Source organism: Adiantum capillus-veneris, chromosome 4, assembly GCF_014529385.1.
Source record: "Adiantum capillus-veneris isolate H3 chromosome 4, ASM1452938v2, whole genome shotgun sequence".
Classification (NCBI taxonomy): Eukaryota; Viridiplantae; Streptophyta; class Polypodiopsida; order Polypodiales; family Pteridaceae; genus Adiantum; species Adiantum capillus-veneris.
In genome coordinates, this window is record NC_140934.1 from 158,277,305 (window position 1) to 158,299,508 (window position 22,204).

The 22,204-nt window shown below is 42.7% G+C and overlaps 1 pseudogene; it reads left to right on the forward strand.

Annotated features, from left to right (window-relative positions):
* Window positions 1-4,455: 4,455 nt before the first annotated feature.
* LOC147460217 (uncharacterized) lies at window positions 4,456-6,839 on the forward strand (annotated as a pseudogene).
* The last annotated feature ends 15,365 nt before the right edge of the window (window positions 6,840-22,204 follow it).

The window sequence follows — 22,204 nt, forward strand, 5'->3', positions numbered from 1 at the left end:
GCTGAACTGGCCTTTCCTGCATGCCATGGGGCATGTTCCCACTGCTTGGCACTAGTTTAGGGCTTGAATCCTAACAATACCACCCTCAAGCCCAAACCGACAACCGACTTCATACAAACTATGGTAGGGTTCAATCACCTGAAACTACTAGTAGAAGCACCACACCCCCCCCCCCCCCCCCCCCCCCCCCCCCCCCCCCCCCCCCCCCCCCTTGACAACAACATAGGTGTGTGTGTGCATTTCCCTCAAACAACTATCAGGGTGAGACAATAAGAACTCAAAACCAAACAAAAAAGGGAGGTCTTACCATGCTTGTTTGTGGCACTGTCTATAACCCTTTAGAAAATTTTGGCATAATAATAACTCACAACTGATAAGCTAAAATAAGGATTTGACTGAAAGTATATGATTGTGCTAACAACAGATAAACCTTTAACAAAACTATGACACTAAATTGGTTAAAAAGCTTCAAGCCTATTCTTCAAAGAGCTTCCATATTCATCTGTCATGTCGTTGATGCTATCTTTCATGCACTCATCAAGCAGGTAGCCATAGAGCTTGGTTGCATTGACCTTGACTCCAAAACTTTTGCACCTAATGTTGGCATCATCAAGAGGATCCAACGTTGCATAAATCAAAAATCAAATGTTATCTTTCCATGAAATAATTCAAACTCGAAATTTGTTTGAACGTGATCCCTCTTAGCTCGGTGGCAATGCAATAGTACACCAAAGACATTAGGAATTCCAATGCAATCCAGTTCCTTCTTCTTCTTTCTATGGAGGAGCAACATATGCGGGTTGATTTGTGCCATCTACAGAGTGTGAAGACCCTCTTGGATGAAGGCCAAAGACCAAAATGAAAAGGGGTTAAAGTTTAATGGAGTGTGAAAGGAAAAAAAAACAAACAAACAATGTCAATGGCGAGCTCTGTAGATGGTGTTGTCGATGGCTTTGCTTCAAAGCAGCAAACAAAAGTTAAATTGGGAGATACTCTCGTGTCAAAATTTGTACCTTAGGGCAAGGCGACCATGTTGATGGCGGTTATAGTCGAAACCATGCAGGTCCTTGAAGGCAATCTTTCCCTTGCAAGCAACGGTTCCCGCCAAGATCCTCAAGCACAGGCCCTCAAGGTTGAACCCTAATGCTTTGATACCACCTCTTGGGAAGCTATGGTGGATGGTGGCAGTGAGGGTCCATGGCGGCTATGGACAGCATGCAGGTGCACAGAGAGAGAGAGAGAGAGAGAGAGAGAGAGAGAGAGAGAGAGAGTAAAAAACACACGCTATTGTATATAGTTATATTTATGAAAAGCCTTACATATATAGAGCAATTGGCCATGCAAACTAGAGCTGAACTGATCTTTTATGCATGCCATGGGGCATGTTCCCATGGCTTGGCACTAGTTTAGGGCTTGAATCATAACACAATCAACCATGTGTGCCGATACGTGCAAAGAAATGGAATTGACTAAGTCCAATAACAACCTTGCTATAATGACAATCAATCCATGCTTGATAAATTCCAACAAACCCCTTGGGTGGTAATAAGTGCACACGTTGAAATTCACAAACCCAAACAAAATGCAAATGATTGCATAACCAATACAAAATTGAAGCGAAAACTTAAAAATGAGTACTTGGAGTCTTGTTGGATGTACTATTATGCCGCGCAATACGCCGAAAAAATTTCTTGGACAAATACCTTGTATGTAAGTGAAAAAAGCGCACCCGATTGTGTCATACACAATCTCTGAAAAGGGTTTGAGTCTATCCCACAAATCCTTGCATGATGCAAACCATGAAAAAATCCCTTGGATGAGGCGTTAACCTTGATGATTCTTGGATTAAGGCTCCCATGGAGCAGCTTGGTAACATGCTATTTGTCTGTCTAGTCTAACATTGATGTACCTCTTGTCAAACTTCAAGCTCAAATTGACTATAGTGTACTTAAAACCGTGCCCCTCCAATCACATATTGAACCTTGGATTTTGTGAGCTTCTTGAGTCTTAGGTTGTCGAACCTTGGCTTGCCGAGCCTGGAGTTGTCAAAGCTTTTCAAGCTATACTTGTATCAACTTGTTGTGCAAGCTACGGTTGAGAATTTTGGCATTCTTTACAACCTCTACAAACGCTTCAAGCATACATTTGAGCCTTGGGAATTCCAAGAATAGGATGAGGGGGGGAGGGGGGGCAACCATGGGCACCCTCCCTAGCTCTTGAAAAGGGGCCACTGTGGGTGCCCTTAATGGGAAAACAACAAAAAACAAACAAACTTCACCCCACTCGGGCGATGGTGGCCGCCTGCGTGCGCGCTCACACACACACACACACACACACACACACACACACACACACACACACACACACACACACACACACACACAGACAACATGTTGTGCAAGCTTCCACTCATCGCAAAACAGTGACAAAAACTATAGCTCTCGCCAGCACGATTGTGACAAGCCCATGCACGCTTTGTTTTGGGTTGATTGTTTCCTCCCTCCCCCCTTTGCCTAGGGTCATTTCTCACGCTACATGTCTTGAGGTTGCCTTCAACATCATATGCTAAGCCTTCACCCCCCACCCTTTGTCTTGACCTCTTTGCATGAGCATGCAAGCCTAGAGAGATACCATACTTGTTTTTCTCCAAATAGCCTATGCTTTGATACCAGTGTGAGAACCCAAGGAGTTTCCATGAGGATTCTCTGCCCTACCACCCTTTATATAGGCCCTTGGCCATCAGATTTAGAATTCCCTATCCAGACCTAGCAGTCATCCCTTAGCATGGGTCGGCAGCCCCCCTGAGTTTTCCCTTGGCATTACAAATGTACCTCGGTGGGAATGAAAGAAAGCACCATTTGGGGGCTATGGCACTAGAAAATGGCTTGGAGGTGCTCAAAGCGACATTTTTGACCTATGGTGGCAAATCAACTCCAAATTGATCCAAAGTCAACATGGGGGTTCTACTCAACATATGGGACAAGCCCAAATGCTTCAAGGTAGCAACAGTTGTCAAAACTAGAGTTGGGGGCAACACCACGAATCTTAAAGAGCAAAGCAGAGAAGTCCACTCCAAGTCAATCATTTCAAGCCCAAAATTGCTAAAGTTTATGTAATAAGCCTAGTTAGCATGTCTGTGATTTTTTTGAAAAAAACGGGTTTAGCAAAATATATGCAAGGGTAGATAATAAGTGTGATTATAATCTAGTAGCCCAAAATGACCCAATTTTGATAGAATTTTTTTGCACCTTGCTTCCACATGTCATACTGAGCCCAAATATTCACTAAAACTAGAAAAAACATTTTTGGTCTGCCCAAAGGGCAGAGCCATAGAGATGGGTTCTGTTTTTGGCTGGCTAAAAATAGAATCATGTTTTTATGAGGAGAAAAATTGCATGGTGAGTGCACTATAGCACTCAAGAGAGAGTAGTGGTGGGTTGTTGAAAAATATGAAGCGATTCAATTAGGATAATTTTTTAAACGAAAAAATTATATTGGTGAGTGCTACAGTGAGCACTTAAGAGAAAGTTATGAATGAGAGTGGTGGGTTGTTGAGTCGGGTGACAATCTTATGTGTTCTCCTTGTTTTCTCTCAAAATATACTGAGGTAAGATTTTTTTCAAGATTCTATTACTCAATGTTTTGGATAATAGAGTCCTCTTTACCTTGATTATCTAAGATCGGTTTAGTGAAAGGAGGAAGGTTAGCTATGCCATGTGGCCACATGTGATTGGGTTGCTAAATGGGGATGGAGAGAGAGAGAGAGAGAGAGAGAGAGAGAGAGAGAGAGAGAGAGAGAACAAAGCAATGGCGTTTAAAAAAAGAGATCAAAAATCAAGGTTTGCATTGAGCCTCGCCACCCTCGCGTAGACCAGACAAGGCCTGCCTCTGCTGGTGCTGGTGGGTTGTGAGTACTTCACAGAGAATGCAATTGCAGAGCCGGACAACAGCAGATAGAACTGTGCGGTAAAGAGAGACAGAAAGAGAGAGAACTCTGCGAAAGAGAGCCGAAAAGTAGCAGCAAGCATTGCAGAGCAGAGGTAATTGACAGAGGTAATTTGTTCGCTTTGCATACATGCTTCTACAATCGTTACAGTTTCACTGCAGGTCAGAGAGAGAGAGAGAGAGAGAGAGAGAGAGAGAGAGAGAGAGAGAGAGAGAGAGAGAGAGAGAGAGAGAGAGAGAGAGAGAGAGAGAGAGAGAGAGAGAGAGAGAGAGAGAGAGAGAGAGAGAGAGAGAGAGGGGGGGGGGGGGGGGGTGTAGGGCCAAAAACCTCTGGACTATTTTCAGCATATGTGAAGAGAGGGCCAAAAACCTCAGGACTATTTTCAGCATATGTGAAGTATGCCTTCCTCGACATGTATGCCAAATATGGTGTACTTCATAAAGCTCAAAAAGTGCTCGACTATCTTCCTGTCCAAAATGCCATCTCTTTGAATGTTGTGGTCGCAGGATATGCCCAACAAAGGCAGGGCCAGGAAGCGCTAGTCTGTTTTGAGCAGATGCAAAGAGAGGGCAGCTCTCCAAATGCAATCACCTACGCTTGTATCTGGAAGCATGTGGGATATGCCCAACAGGGGTAGGGCCAGGAACCACTGGACTGTTTTCAGCATATGCAAAGAGAGGGCAGCTCTCCAAATGACTTCGGCATACCAATGTTGGATTATGCTACTACTCAAAATTCCAAATATTCCCGCTGCCACTGACGTGAGGATGTCACCCCCCCTTACTAGTAGTGAAGTGACCTCCTTAAAAATCACTCAAACACCTCAGTTGTGTTGTACAATATGCGGCCTCCCAGCTGAAAACACTCAAATGCGGTGTTGGGAGGCAAAAATCACTCAAATGCGGTGTTCTTCATAAAGCCCAAAAAGTGCTCGATGAGCTTCCTGTCTGGAATTCTGTCTCTTGGAATGCTCTGATCAGGGGATATGCCCAACAAAGGGAGGGCCAGGAAGCGCTGGGCTATTTTCAGCAGATGCAAAGAGAGGGCAGCTCTCCTAAATGCAATCAGCTACGCTTGTATCTTCAAGGCATGTGGCATTATGCAGATGTTGATATGGGCAAAAGAATTCACGATGATATTGTTAGCCAGAGATTGTCGAAAAAAACCGAGGTACTTGGCACTATCTTGGCATGTATACCAAATGTGATGCACTTGCAAAAGCACAGAAAAGTGCTTGAGGAGCTTATTGTTCGAAGCGGCATCTCTTCGAATGCACTGACTGCAGGGTTGTCAAAAAAAAACGAGGTACTTGGCGCTGTCTTGGCATGTATAGCAAATGTGGTGCACTTGAAAAAGCACAGAAAGTGCTTGAGGAGCTTACTGTTCGGAGTGGCATCTCTTCGAATGCTCTGACTGCACGATATGCACAAGAGGAGCAGGGCTAGGAAGCTGTGAACTGTTTTCAGCAGATGCTGATATGGACACAGAAATTCATGATGATAGCTGTGAGACTGTTTTCAGCAGATGTGAAGCGAGAGCTATATCCACACGCAGTTGCCTACGTGTATATCTTAAAGGCATGTGGCTCTTCCCAAGATGCTGATATGGACACAGAAATTCATGATGATATTGTTCCTCAGATACTTGCAAAGAGATGTCATGCTGACACTCCCTTGGTCGATGTGTATGCCCAATGTGGTGCACTTGAGAAAGCACAAATATTGATCGAGGAGCTTTTTGTTTGAAATAGCATCTCTTGGAATGCACTAATTGCAGGATATGCACAACTAGGTAGGGCTAGAAAGCTCTAGGCTATTTTCAGCAGATGCACAGTGAGGGCCTTTGTCCAAATGCAATCACCTACGCATGCATCTTGAAGGCATGTGGCTCTATGTAAGATGCTGATATGGGCACAAAAAGTCACAATTTCTTTGTTCGTTAGAGGCTTTTGAAAATAGAGGTTGTGGTTGGCACTCCCTTGGTCGATATGTATGTCAAATGTGGTATGCTTCAGAAAGCATAAAACGTGCTTGAGGAGCTTCTTGTCCGGAATGTCGTCCCTTGGCATGCACTGATTACAAGATATGTGCAACAGGAGCACGGACATAAAGCTCTAGGCTGTTTTTAGCAGATGCAAAGCGAAAGTATCTCTCACCATTCAGTCAACTATACTTTTGTCATGAAGGCATGTGACATCACCAGTAAGAGAAGGACAGACCATCACTCTTCTTTACTGACGTGAGGATGTCACCCCCCTTACTAGTAGTGAAGTGACCTCCTTAAAAATCACTCAAACACCCCAGTCGTGTTGCACAAAATGCGGCCTCCCAGCTGAAATCACTCAAATGCGGTGTTCTTTATAAAGCCCAAAAAGTGCTCGATGAGCTTCCTGTCTGGAATGTTGTCTCTTGGAATGCTCTGATTGCGGGATATGCCCAACAAAGGCAGGGCCACGAAGCGCTGGGCTTTTTTCAGCAGATGCAAAGAGAGGGCAGATCTCCCAAATGCAATCACCTACGCTTGTATCTTCAAGGCATGTGGCATTATGCAGATGCTGATATGGGCAAAAGAATTCATGATGATATTGTTAGCCAGAGGTTGTCGGAAAAAACGAGGTACTTGGCACTGTCTTGGCATGTATACCAAATGTGGTGCACTTGAGAAAGCACAGAAAAGTGCTTGAGGAGCTTACTGTTCGGAGTGGCATCTCTTCGAATGCACTGACTGCAGGGCTAGGAAGCTGTGGACTCTTTTCAGCAGATGCTGATATGGACATAGAAATTCATGATGATAGCAGTGGAGTGCTTTTAGCAAATGTGAAGCGAGAGCTATATCCAGACGCAGTCGCCTACGTGTATATCTTAAAGGCATGTGTCTCTTTGCAAGATGCTGATATGGACACATAAATTCATGATGATATTGTTACTCAGATGCTATTGCAAAGAGATGTCATGCTGACATTCCCTTGGTCAATGTGTATGCCCAATGTGGTGCACTTGAGAAAGCAAAAATAGTGCTCGAGGAGCTTTTTATTCGGAACAACATCTCTTGGAATGCACTGATTGTGGGATACGGACAACAGGAGTAGGGCTAGAAAGCTCTAGGCTACTTTTAGCAGATGCACAATGAGGGCCTTTGTCTAGATGCAATCACCTACGCATGCATCTTGAAGGCATGTGGCTCTATGTAAGATGTTGATATGGGCACAAAAATTCACAATTTCTTTGTTCATCGGAGGCTTTTGAAAATAGAGGTTGTGGTTGGCACTCCCTTGGTCGATATGTATGTCAAATGTGGTATGCTTCAGAAAGCAAAAAAAGTGCTTGAGGAGCTTCGTGTCCGGAATGTCGTCTCTTGGCATACACTGATTATGGGATATGTGCAACAGGAGTAGGGACAGAAAGCTCTAAGCTTTTTTTAGCAGATGCAAAGCGAGAGTATCTCTCACCATTCAGTCAACTATACTTTTGTCTTGAAGGCATGTGACATTACCAGTAAGAGAAGGACAGACCATCACTCTTCTTCACTGACGTGAGGATGTCACCCCCCTTACTAGTAGTGAAGTGACCTCCTTAAAAACCACTCAAACACCTTAGTCATGGTACACAAAATGCGGCCTCCCAGCTGAAATCACTCAAATGCAGTATACTGGTAAGAAGGTTATGAAACAATGTAAGGAAGGTCTAGAAGCGACTCCATCCAAGATTGTGCGTTGATCGACACAACCAATACCAAAGGTACACTTATATTCTATATTTCATTTCCTTTATGTGATCTTAAAAGTACTTAGATTAAATCATGTACACATTAAAGCAATAAATTTACATCATTTTTATTCAAAAGATTGTAGATGAAGGTGACAAAGGCTGAAGGATTTTTGCGATGCCCAACAAAGGAACACATAAACAATACGCCACGGCAAGGCAATGTGGAATGATACATGTCTTCATAAGACATCGAGAATGTCTTCATAAAACACGGCCGTAGTTTTTTTACAATAAAAAAGTATCTCCAACACTGGAGAAGAAGCATAAGTCTCCCTTCAACACTGAAGGGGATAAAATTGGCGGGGGAAGGGCACGTTCCCTACGTTATTATTATAAATGTGGAGAACGGTGCCAACTCCACACCATACATATGTATAGTTTTTTTCTTTTTTAAATGGGCACAAGCATTGTAAATGCACAAAATGCATCTCATTTCGTTTTTATTATAATGTGAAACTGTTTACGTTCATACATCTTTTCATGCAAAATCTCATTTGTGTTGCGAGGTCATCGAGCTTTTGGCGAAAGCTTCGAGGAGATATGCTATGGAGTCGTCATCACGAGCTATGTCATGCCGTAAAATCCACAACAATATCACGTTTTTACTTCTTACCATATACACAGTGAAGCAATCAAGGCAAACTAGTTTCTTATGCAGCGGGCATGTAAAGTTTTCCAAATGTGCTTGCGTTTGCTTTCAACCTACGCCTGAAGTTATCTGCTTTTAACCTACAAGTCAGCCAAGAGAAGGTTCTCATGTTGTTTTTAGAGTCACACTATGACGCAAAAACCCTCCTTACGTGAGATCGTTGGGAAGCCTGCTCCAAGATGGTATTTACGAGCTTTGGTGATTTCATGTAATTTTTGTGCAGGCATTGAACGCTTATCACCTAGAGTGTGTGTTGCATCCTTCACACCATCAAAACAGGCATGGATCTGCGATAATGACAAGCAACATGCTTCTCTCCTCTCATTCATTGTGCACCATGTATGGCCAAGGAGAGATTTGTTTGGCGTGTGATGATGTGCTAACTACATCCATCGAAGCATTTTACTGAAGTTGCTATGATGCTTGCCTTTCCTTGTTCCAGCAAGACATTTCTGCTCAAAGCGCTCGAAGCAGCCCTAGTTCCTTTCGCTCAAAGTGCTTGCCCATGGTCGTTGTCAGAGAAACCTGGCTTCTGCGAGAGCTGCATTCCGCTCTTCGAGTTTATTAAAACATCAATATACTTCAGAGAACTCGGTCATATTGATATTTTTGGCGAGCTTTTCACGTTGATTGCAGCTAGCTACTCAAAAACAGCAAGTTCTAAATTGAGTATCTGGCACCCTAATTGCTACAGGAAGTGTAGAATCTAGAGACACAAAGGTACCTATTCAAGGAATATTGGTTGCAAGAATAACACCTCTGCTTAGGCATCACTAGGGCCATGGTATACATTTATCATGCAAGATATCCAAAGCTATTGTGTCTATATGGAAAATTTAAAGTATGGGTAATCTTTGACAAGCTCAATGAGAGACCAGCCACTGAATCTTGGTCCTATAAGGTATGGCCCACATTTTTGACATGGGAGAATAGGTGGTGTTATATTCATGGAGGTCTAGTTTGGCATATTGTTTCTCAGGCTTCTTAAGAGGTTGTATAGAGTGATTGCTAGCATTTCTTGATTTCAGTGTGCCTGCAGCTTAGTAACGCCCATGTCACTCATTCATATGGATGTGGAGATGGTTGAATCTAGAAAACGATTTTTGATTGTGTGGACTACATAAATCATGAATAGCCATTTTTAATACTAACACCTCTTGATGTTTCCATAGCCATTTTTAATGCTAACACTTCTTGATGCTTTCATAGCCATTGTTGGGTCCTCTTGTCCTTTGTTGTGGCCTCGTTCTAATGCACAGAGATTCATGTCCATCCCCATTTGTAGCTCCTTACCCATTTTATGTCCCATGTGATTAGATCAATGTTTCAAGCTTCTGCTACTAAAGGCCTATGCCATACTCCTTTGAATGATTATCTATATATATGATGTTGCCTATAGGCAGTAGTTTGCTGATGATGTCTGTGGTGGTAGGATTTGGGAATGATCTTTATCAAAAGTTCCCACAAATAAGATGTGAAAAGCATATATGTGTAGAATGTTATTGAGTGCTCAATCCCACAACTCTAATTCTATGCCTCTCCTTTGGTCTAGGATTGGACTTTGGGTTTGGGTATCTACTTGTGACAAAAGTAAAGAGAGCATGCACCCTTTACACTTTCCATTATGCTTCTATTTGTAATGTTCCTACTTTGTTACAACTTCTCAGTAGGAATATCCAAGAGACTTGAAAGTGCTATGTAATGTGTAATGTCCTATGAACAATAGTGCAAGCATGAGAGGTAGGTAGAAAAGGAGCCATGGTAGTATGTATCAAGGAGGGAAATCACTACTTCGGATCATTGTGAGTTCCTCTCCCTTTTTCATGATAAGTGTTATTGTGACATTGCTCTCTATTTCATTCTACTCCATTATCTTTTGGATAAAAGCTAGACTTTTGCTTTGATGACAATAAAAATTAATTTTCTACTCTTGTTTGACATTCTTGGAGGCAAGCGTGGTGATTTACCACTTGTTATCTTTACACTTGGTCAAAAAAAACACATCAGAGCTCCTCATTTCCAAAATTAGACCCAACGTGCACTTGAAGGAACCAAATTTCACCAAAACCACATTCAAAGCTTCATCTCATAAAGGACAACAAGCGTGTATAGCCAAAATGTGAAAAAAGTTATAAAAATAGATAGGTAGATAATAAGCAAGCTTATCATCTTCCTACTCAAAATTGACCCAACTTCAAATTTTTTTAAATACAACTTGTAACAACATGTGATGACAAAACCCACACACCAACTTTGAGAGAATTGGACATCACTGTACTCCCCTTCACACTTTAGCCAATTTTAGAAGCCTTCTATTCCAAAAATTACCCTATCTCTCACATCAATGATTCAAATTCTTCCAAAATCCAATCAATGCCTATTCATGATGCCCTTAACCAAGTGACATGTTGTGTATATGTAAGCTAGGTTGTTGTTATGGTGCATATAGAGAAAGAGTCTAACAATATCGTGTTACACACTAAAGGAATTGGAGACTAAGGCGAGCGAGAGAGAGAGAGAGAGAGAGAAGAAGAAGAAGAAGAAGAAGAAGAAGAGAATTTTAACATAGTAGGAAGCTATCTCAAGAGACCTCAAAGATCTATCTATGAGAGTTGAACTCAAGACCTATTATTCAAGAGAAAAATGGCATAACCAATCACCACAATTGGGTGATAGAAAGGTAATGCCATTTTTCTCTTCTTATTAACACACCCACACATACCTGAGGAGACGAGAATTTTAACGTCGTAGGAAGCTATCCCGAGAGAGAGAGAGAGAGAGAGAGAGAGAGAGAGAGAGAGAGAGACTGACTCTTTCTCTCTTTGTGCTGCTTGCCCAATTTTATTTGGCATCTTCTATGCTCTTATGTGCACATCTATTTGCTTCATCCCCTCATCTTTTATTCTCTTGGTAGTTGTAGGTGTTCGCTAAAAATTTTGAGTGTAAGAAGAGGGGAACTATGTTGGTTGTAGGTGGTCACTAGTCCTAACCTTGGGCACTCTTTGACATTGTTGTTTTACAAAAAATGTTGGTGGCGATTGCAAGACTTGCAGCCTCACGACCAACAAAAGAGATAGATAATCTGAGTGGCATAATTAGAACCAAATCATGAACAAGCATATTACCTTTCATTTGGAGATTTGACAACATTTTCTTTGCTCTTACTTTTGCTTTTGTTGTAATGCCGTATTTTGCAATTTTTCAAAAAGTTTGTATGGTTGATATTCATATGGTAAAATTGAAAGTAGAGGCGCTATGCTTCTTTTACTCGAGCAAAAAATAAATGTCATAAAGGTGATTGTTCAAGCCTAAGCCTCTCTATATAAAGTTGTGGAATGTAAGCACACATTATGAAATGTAAAACTGAATCTCACTATAAATACCAGATCTCTTTTATTCTCAAAATCTCCTAATAGCGTCCTAGATTCCATGAAACTCTTATCCCACCTATGAATTGGTCCAATTTCAAACAATAAGCGAAATCTAGATAGATTCCCTCCCTTGTTCAACACTTTCCCAAAAGAAAGGGAGTTGGAATCCCCGTCATCACCTTGCACGCTCCTGTGCACCCTGCGGTGCCCCCCAACCTACATCCACCCATGATCCCCTCCTGCTAGTGAGCTGCGCAATGTAGAGAGAGAGAGAGAGAGAGAGAGAAATCAACTGTCCCACTTTCCAATTCATGCGGCCCTGCAAAATTGTGCCCTGGAATGAGCTGCTCTACCTGTAGGTTCTTCTCGACCCCTCGGCCCCTGTCCGTCCAATCCTAGTGCCTGCGCAGCTTCTCCCTCTCGATGCATTGCATTCCTACCTCCTTGCAGACTAGTCCATTGTTGATCCATTGCTTTCGAGCACACGCACACGCACATATGCCCTATGGAAACATGCGCGCATGTGAGCAGAGAGAGACAACATGGGTAGAATAGATCCGAGAGAGAGAGAGAGAGAGAGAGAGAGAGAGAGAGAGAGAGAGAGCATTTGAGACAGTCTTCGCCCTTGCCCTCCCAGCTCTTCTACGATCTCAACCTTGGCTCCACCCCTCTGGCCCTTCCCCCTTCCCGTTGCGCCTCTTGCGCTCCAAACGCCTGCAACCATTACATTCTTGCTAATTGCAGTGCTCTGCGGCCCAAATGCTTGTAGAGCCCGCCTTGAGAGTGTGGCCCCTTCACTTCACCACACCTTGCAGCACTTGTTGCAGGGCACCTTTCCGTGGCATTGTAGCAGAGCAAAACGATCGACCACTTCCATCTTTCTTCCTTCCATCACACAATCGTCTGTGGATGCTCTCAATGCAATCGACCGCCTTCCATCGAACTGAGAAAAAATCATCTCTCTCGCACCAATATGCACCTTTCTCCCTCCTCCACACGTCATCCCTCCTTTCTCCCCTCAAAGCGTTGAATTCTTTGCCTTTTCCTTCCCATTCGAATCAAAACATCTTTGGGAATCTTTGCAGACAAAGACACGTGGGACTCCCTTATTATTATATATATATATATTATATATATATATATATATATATATTATATATATATATATATATATATATATATATATATATATATATATATATATATATATATATATATATATATATATAGAGAGAGAGAGAGAGAGAGAGAGAGAGAGAGCTCCCCAATGAAGTCAAAAAAAGGTTGTGCCACTTGTCAGTTCCCTCATTTTTCCTTTAAATGCAAAACAAGCATCTACTCAGATTTCGCTTAATGCACCTCTTTCCCAAAATTGGGAGGACCTACTAGCGTCCTAGATTCCATGAAAGAAAGGTTTTGTGATGGAATATGTGTGGCATTTAATCTTTTGATATTTAACATTCACACAACCAAGGGTCTTCATGCACCATGTCTTACTTCATTCGACATCATGATGATTTGACACTCAAAATGTAAGTGGAGCATGGACGTAATTTTTTGGTGAGCATTTTTTGGTGAGCGTTTTTTAAAATTCGACAAATAAATTTCAAAAATATTCTCTCTCTCTCTCTCTCTCTCTCTCTCTCTCTCTCTCTCTCAGGTGTGTGTGTGCTTTGTCGGTGGTTGTATGTGTGTTAAAAATAAATAAAAATTGGTACAATCTTTTAATCACCTGAGTGTGGTAGATTGGTTATGCCATTTCCGTCTTGAATAACCTGTCTTGAGTTAAACTCTCCTCAATGGATAGATCTCTAAGGTCTCTTGGGATAGTTTCCGACAACGTTTGATCAATCTTCTTCTTCTTCGTTTGCTTCTCTCTCTCTCTCTCTCTCTTTCTCTCTCTCTCTCTCTCTCTCTCTCATGTCTCATGTACACTCATACAAGCACACAAATGCACCCGAATCATTGCACCTGTAGTCTTCTCAAACGTCATGATATTTGTTGGGCTACAAGCTTAACCACCAACGTGATAAGTGTCTCTCTATTACGTCCTACTTGTGTGCACTCATACACATGCACACTCTTATACAAACATAAAGAATATACCCAGATCAAAGCACACACACTCTTCTCAAACATCATGATATAAATCGAGCAACAAGATTCTCCTCTCTCTCTCTCTCTCTCTCTCTCTCTCTCTCTCTCTCAAACTCTACCCACGCGTCGCTGGGATGCGCAGGGTATGGACTGGGAAGACCTATCTTAAGGGCTCCCAACCACCATCTGCAAATAACAAGAGGAATAAATTTATCATTCAAAATACACAATTTTAATCTTACATCCTAATAAAACTTTATAGTTCAATACCTATATAGCAAGCATCGGACTGTACATGTGAAATGCGGTTTCTCCTCTGTGTTGTGTGTGGCTCGTATGGTTGGCTTCCACCATACAAAAGCCTTGCCAAAGTGCTTTTGTTGAAAATCCTACATTACCTCGCCAAGATACATGCCACAATCACGTGCGATGCATGTTTGTAGCTTCTTCAACGTGGAGTTCTCGGTCTCCATCTTCTCCGCCAAGCTCAATACACCCATGCACTCTAAGTATTAGTAATGTGGCAATACTAGATAAGACCCCACCTAATGTTAGTATACTCACCTTTCAAGTTGCCACCAATATATATGCATTCTCAACCATTGCGAGAATGGCTTCTCTTGTGTCAGAATAGATGCCTCCACCAACGACACACCTCCCTTGGACAATATATCGACCAAACGATATTTTTTTGCAATCAACCATTGGATAACATTTTTAATAAATTAAGAAGAACAAACAATGCTTTCAAAAGCATATAGTACTTACTTCACAGGACTAATACATGCCCATGCAACCTCAGAGACTCTGAAGGGGGTCATTTTGCAACCCTTCTCTCCCCAACCCACAAAAGAAATGCAGTTTTGGACAAAATCTGTGCCATTCTCAAGATTGACTATGACCGCTATCTCTAGCCACTTATGCACAAAAAAAAAAACCAGTCTCTTTTACATCCAAATTATAGCTTGCCTTGTAATAATCATCTTCAAGATTGGCTATGACCGCTATCTCTAGTCACTTACGCACAAAGAAATTATCGATCTCTTTTACAACCAAATTATAGCTTGCCTTGTAATAATCATCTTCATGCATGTGGTACTCTCTACTCCCCTTGGCTAGCAAATTTTGTGTTTTCAATCGAACTCTTCCTACAAAAAAAAAAATCATAACAAAGTGATTTCCAAGAAAAACCCCATGTACTTACCTAATTCATGTGTATTATAAATTTAGAATTACCTTCCACAGTAGTTGTGCTAACAAAGACACAAGTAGTCTAAGCCATTTTGAATGGTTCATTGTTGTGCCATGAAGTGCCCTCTCAACTTTTGCCCTATCTTCTTCATCGATTTTTCCCAATAAGGAATGTGGATCGGTAAGCGCTAAGTTTTGCATCATAAATATGTCATGGAGAGTGGTGTGGGGCACATGGACTTGTGTCACCCTATTTTTAAATATAAAATTATATTAACAATTAATAACTCAAGTGCACCAATAGAAGTGGGGAGAAAACTTGTTGATCATGTCGAGCAGTAATAGAAATTTTGCCATCTTCGCAAGGTCACACTTCACAATCGTGCACTTAACCTTCAGTGTAGAGAAATCATCCAGCCGCCGCAATGCCCAATCTTTACACGCATGGAGGCGACGGTTGTCGTCCCATACAATGAACATTTTCTCCTCCATGTGAGAAAGCTCGGGAATGTCTCTAATTTGGTCATCAAATGTGGCCGACATCAGTAACTCTCTCTCATAAGTGCCACACGTATCGAATGGCATAGGATCTTGTCAAAAAAAAAGCTTCGACATATTTAAACAGCCATCGTGGGCTAGTAACCTCTTTTGGCTATAGAGGTCGTTAGTTTTTTCACACAATTATCATTCGTTCTAATGGTCGGATTGATCAAAAGACGACAAAGAGGGATGCATGGTAACAAGTGATTGTATGGCACAACATGTGCATCCATCCAGTCTGATGAGATGTGGCTATCAACCACAGATCCAAAGATATCGGTAAGAGGGTCATTACCCGTGTTTTTCCCTTCTATGATAGTTGATGTGATTGCACCCATCAAAGGAGCTACATGCACTGCTGTCAACATGGATGCTCCAATCACACATGTCGTCTCGAGAGAGGAACCGCTCTCTTGAGTGGTGTGCAGAGGAATTTCTTTTGAGTGGTGTGGTTCGTCATTTCTTCTTGGGGGGGGGGGGGGGGGGGGGGGGGGGGGGGCACCCGCGTGGAGTAAGAGCACCTCGCAGTCCACGTGGTGTCCAAGTGGCCCCCCGCAAGAACCCTTGTCCACGTGGCGTGTCACATGGACTACCACGCGGTTTGTGTGGTGTGCCAGCAGTCCACGTGGTGTGCCACGTGACACCACGTGGACACAGGTCCTATGGGGGGCCACGGGAGGTGGCAGCTCCCATGAGGGAGGGGGAGGAGAGTGAGGAAGGGGGGTCAGTTCCCACCGGGGAGAGAGAGAGGAGAGAGAGAGAGAGAGAGAGAGAGAGAGAGAGAGAGAGAGAGAGAGAGAGAGAGACGCTTCCCACCATGGGGGAGGGTGGGAAGAGAGAGAGAGAGAGAGAAGAGGAGAGAGGGAGGGAGGGAGAGAGATGGGGGGAGGGAGAGAGAGAGAGAGAGAGAGTGGGTAATGGGGGGGGGACTTGGGGGTGCGGAGAGACAAGGGGACAGGAGGTGGCTGTTTGGGGGAGGAGAGGGAATGCAATTTTTTAAAAAATAATTTAGCTTAGATTTTAGAAAATTATTAAATAATACTAACAACTGCTAGGATTAATAAAATGTTCCTAACTCTTTTAAACACAATTAAACACTTTCACTCTCATTTTTTCAATCTAGTGCTTATTTTTTCAAGTCTATTGTCATGTCGTGCACTATAGTCTTCCCTTCTTTCAAAAGAGCTTTTCCCCTTACCAATGGAAAGATTATTTTTGGGGTTAAATATCTACAAGAGCATGTTGCGCCACAAACATTTACTACTCTACATGCAATTGTCATGGTTGGGAGTGAAGAGTTGACAATGCCACTAGAGAAAACAAGCAAACAGTTGGGAGAGGAGTGTTATGTTGTGGATAAATCTCTCTCTACAAAGTTGGTGGTGATAGTTGAAGATGACACAATCTCAAATTTGTGTGGCATGGCTGCTCCTTTAGTGGATATTCCCTACATAGACCTTACTAGTCTAAGCAAGGAACAAATCTTTGGGGAGCAAGCATTGCAAAACTCTACCAAGGTAAAGAGAACAAATAGTATTTTGTCATTTTTTAACACAATAACAAAGCCCGACTCCTTGAGGAAGCTTCTTTCAAAGATCATGGAAACCAAACAAGTGTCGAAAATACCAAAGGTGTACAATGGTAACACGGTGTTTGAGTTTATACCGACCTTATGAAACGTTCATCCAATGGATGCTATGGAACATAAGTATGATCCACACCGCTGGACCAAACCGCAAACCTCAAACATCACATTTCTTGGAGTGTGTCCCAAAAGTCAGTGTGCAGGTGCCCTTAAAGTATCTCAATGAAAGTTGGCCCAAATTGGTTAATTTTGGAAAGTCAAACACAACGCATTTCAATGGCAGTATGCTTAATTTTACCTTACATGGACGAGTTTTACGATGGACTTGGAGGCAAGCTTACTTGCCACTATTGCAGAAAACCACCCATTTGTTTGTGTACATGTGATTGCTTTGTATAGTATGTCATGCCAAGGGATAAAAGCATGATCAGATTGATGGTACATCAAGGAACTCACCAACATGATATGAGGGATGGTACGTCAAAAGGGCTCATAGATAAAACCAAAGAAATGGCTGCACAAGTTCTTAGTGTAGATGGACATGTAGGCGCACGAAATGTACAAATGTGTGTGGCAAAGGAAATTGTAACAACAACTTTGATGCAAGAGGGGGGCTCTAGCCATGTATTTGGTGAGAAAGAACTTCTACATGTTGTTGAAGCAATGGGTCCCTTAGTGGAGAACAATTGGTGAGGATGATTACTTGTTTCTCTTGTTTGTGCATATTATTTCAAAGTAACTTAACTCTGTAATACAGGTTTCAAAGGTCCATGGCAGCAACAAGAAATGGGCCAACAAAGGAGAGCTTCCGTGTGGACTCCTTGCTGCGGCTAAAAAGGGATTGCACATATGATTTTTTTCACAGAAGCAGGTTTCCCGGGGGGGGGGTTATGGAGCGAGCTCAATGGAGCAAGCTTTAGAGCGAGCTTTTTTTTTTTCCACCACCTCTACCTCCCATTGCCACCCCTTACCACCATGACAACCAACACCCTAGCCCACCACTGATGTTTGGTGGTGTTATCTCACTACCACCATCTGCAACTCCTCCTCCTACCACCACCGCCCATTGTGCCGGTTCTCCTCCCACTCTTCCTTCTAGTGGGCTACTCAAGGACCTCCTCTCTCTCTCTCTCTCTCTCTCTCTCTCTCTCTCTCTCTCTCTCTCTCTTCCCCCCTCCCTCTTTCTCTCTCACTTGTCTCTCTCTTCCCCCTCCCCCCAACACACTCTCTCGTTCTCTCCCTGTCCCTCTCTCTTTCTTACTCTCTCTCCCCCCCCTCCCTCCCTCCCTCTCTCTCTCTCTCTCTCTCTCTCCCTCCCTCCCTCCCTCCCTCCCTCCCTCTCTCTTTCTCTCTCGCTACTCAAGGACCTCCTCTCTCTCTCTCTCTCTCTCTCTCTCTCTCTCTCTCTCTCTCTCTCTCTCTCTCTCTCTCTCTCTCTTTATTTTGTGATTTTGTCTCTCTTTCTCTCTCACTTGTCTATCTCTACCCCCTCCCCCCACACCCACACTCTCCCTCCCTCCCTCTCTCTCTCTCTCTCTCTCTCTTCTCTCTCTCTCTCTCTCTCTCTCTCTCTCTCTCTCTCTCTCCCCACACATTCCCTAATTGCATATCAAAAGACAACAATGATAGAATTCACTTTGTTGAAAACTCAAAACCAATATCATCGTTTGACAACTCAAGGTAACTGTGATAGCCCAAAAAATGCTAGATTATCACAACAGTCTTTTAGCACTCAGTAAAGTTTTGAGCTCGTATCAGCCAGACTAAACTTATGAACGAACATGTTGTGGTTTATGTCCATTCCAAACACTCTCAAGTAGATATAATACAAGTGTTTGCAAGCCACATAGGTCCTTCCTTCCTCTGACCTCCTTTGGAAGTCTCTGCAAGTACAACTAGGATTCCTAGCTATTGTGACTCGATATTTCTCACCACGTAACTTCGAGTTTGGTGTTTCTGCAATGAAGACTTCATGCTTACCGATCTTTACCATTTCCACTTATTCGATGACCATTTCTAGTCCTAAAGCACTGTCGATCCTTTTCGATGCCTCTTCAGAAACACCTGTCCTATACCCGCCTGCACGTCTTTGCCCTTGCACTTCCATAGTTTCTGTTGCGATATGAAACCTCGCTAGCTGCAAAGACTTTACTTCTAGCACTGTTAAGTTCGTTCCATGTGCCATTGGCCACTCAAGTGGAGGTCTTGGAGGCCGCATCACAATATATGGACATACATCCCACACATGTTTGACATCATCACTACAAAACCATACCCATGTCTCATTGTTACGCCCCTCCCAGTTGCGTTTCCCCCAAAAACTTGGTGCCATGCTCCCTCTTTGCATAAATTCACCTTTTTCTTGCACTTTCCTCCTTTGATTTTTCCTTGGCAAGTGAACTTAGACCCCGGTTTGCACCTGCGGATTGCCCACATGGTGTCATTTTATGTCAACCTCGATGGCCCTAATTGTCACCCCGTCATTCTCCTCGTTCATAGAGTGATCTTGGGTTACCTGTGATGCATCTCCAAATGATAACTTTCGAGCCTTTCTTTGTCGAGCAACATTTTGAGTGACATACTCTGGCCTGTGTGAACTATTTGCCTCCTCGCCTATAACATTGCCGAATGTCTTGCGTCACCTTGTCATTGTAACCCGATCTCCAAAAAACTCAGCACCTTTGGAAGATCCGTTCCTCCAATTGCATTGTTCACAACACGGCTAGTCTGTGATCGAGTAGGTGTGTGAAATTGTCGTGAAGCTGCCTGTCTCTCATCTTGCTTATGCTTGGTCCGCTTCCTATATACTTACCCTCTGTATATGCCATTCTTTTGGATTGTTGAAGAAGAGTGTTCCCAATATCCAAAACTATTGCATTGTACAAAAAAAAATTAGGCTTGTGACCTTCACCTGCTAGCCATGAAGCGTGACGTGACTGAGAGATTTGTTTGAGGGACGACCTCGATGCAATAGTCATCTAGAGCCTACAAAAAAAGAAATAAATATATTTCTTTGATATCATGAAGGGTCTAATTAAATGGACATCCCACAACCTATTCTAGAATAAATTTGAAAACTTACACCAACAATTTCCTTCCTCCAATGAGGGTACCTCACATGCCACCAACTCAACCAGCACTCCATTGGGCCTAGATTCCCATCTGCCACCTTTCCTGTTGCCCACCAAGCTCAAATGAACCGATATTGGGCCTCCGCATCTTCACTGCTTTGCACGCACCACTACATTTGACACAGTCGCTTGTGCTTATCTTGAAATGCATTGAGCACATATTTTGTGGTGTGGATCCCTAGACTTTGTTCCCAAGGAAAAGGCATGATCTCTCTCTACCTTTCATCACCATATCCGGACCTCCATTGAAAACTGTGCACACCGCATTCCAGTTTGCTTGGGCTTCATCTGCCATAAAGCCAGCAAAATCTGGTGGGGACATCCCATTGCGCTCTAGCACGTTGATCATTTGTTGCCAATATATCATCTGGGTTGTAGTGTCCTCTTCTTTCATCTCACATATGGAATTTGTCATTAATTCTTGGACACTGAACATCAACACAAAGCCACATTAACATTGAAGTATGTGTCAATATGTGTTGAGTATTGAACATAAAATTAAAACTTGCCTCTGATCGTAAACATGTGTTGCCATGGTTGTCCATCCTTCTACCCTTCGAATGTGATCAAAGCAAACCCACGCTCTTTTTAGATCTCCATTTCCAATTCTTTGCATTCTATTGACAAGATCTATGCCTGAGCCAGGACCGGTTGTCGACATCTTGAATACAAAACATCTATCCTCCTCTCTATTAGATTGACCTGGAAAAATCATGCCGTGGATAAACAAAAATGTCAAGCGTCTCTTTAAGTCAATTATCAATGACTCCTCTCCACGAGCACTCGACTCCCCATGAAATTTATGCACCCAATCCTTAATTCTGCAGAGAACATGATGAAAGTTTATAAATATATAAGACATTAAGTTTAAAATGTATATTAAAATGCATTTCCCATACCTTTGCCTTTTAACAAGAGGAAATATTTCTTGAAGTAGAACTGACAACTCTACTTGTCCAAGCGACATGCATTCACCTGAAGAAGGTTGAAGGACAGATTGGGAAATAAGCTTAACCACCACCATTTGGATTTTTCTTGGCCAGCTTGGATGCCAAGCGAATCAACGGCCTCAGCCACCAAAGACTTCACCCTTGCAATGGTACTTTTGGATGACCCTAGTTTGACATCATGGTCATGGAAGCCTTGGTGCACCATGGCTCGAGAATAGCGTTTGTTGGTTGGCATTATGTAGTAAACTTCCAAGTGGCAGGTTTTTCAAATAGTAGGCACATGTTGACAATAAAAGCACTTCAAGGTCCATACTTTTGCAAGTCACCTTTTAGCATTGGTCTCTCAATTAGTTTACCTGTTATTCCATGCCTACAATTGTGATTTTGTCACTCTTCCCTTGTACATAAAACAAAAGAATAAGGAATACCTGTCCAAGACGATCGGTTGGGTATTCTTGTAGATAACACTTGCGAGCACTCTGCAAACATACATTCGAAATCACCTCCGCAATAGCTTTTACTTATAGTTGCTGGAAATGTAATGTTTGTGGTTGTTGGTTTTGTCCACACATGACCATCCATTGATTGCTCCATTCCATCCATAGCTGACCTCTCAATATTAGGCCGATGTGGAAATTCAAACACCATGTTTCCATTGTAGCTTGATGGAATTTCTTCCACCCACTCTCATTCCGATGATGCAATCAAGGTCTTTAGCTTTGGAAATCTCATAGTGGGATGTAACGCTAGCTCCACTATGCTAAAGGAATCACCGATCGGAGCCCGGTCCTTCTTACATCCCTCTTGTAGTGGAGAGTCTAGGTCGATCACCCCATTTTTGGGTGTTTTGTTGGTGGGGTCAAAGTGAAAGTCTTCTTTCTCTTCGTCAGAAGAAAGCAACAGTATGTCGGCAGACAGTAGTGCTATAGTAGGTTTCACAGGGGAATCCAAGAATGCAACATACTCTGTGGAAACTT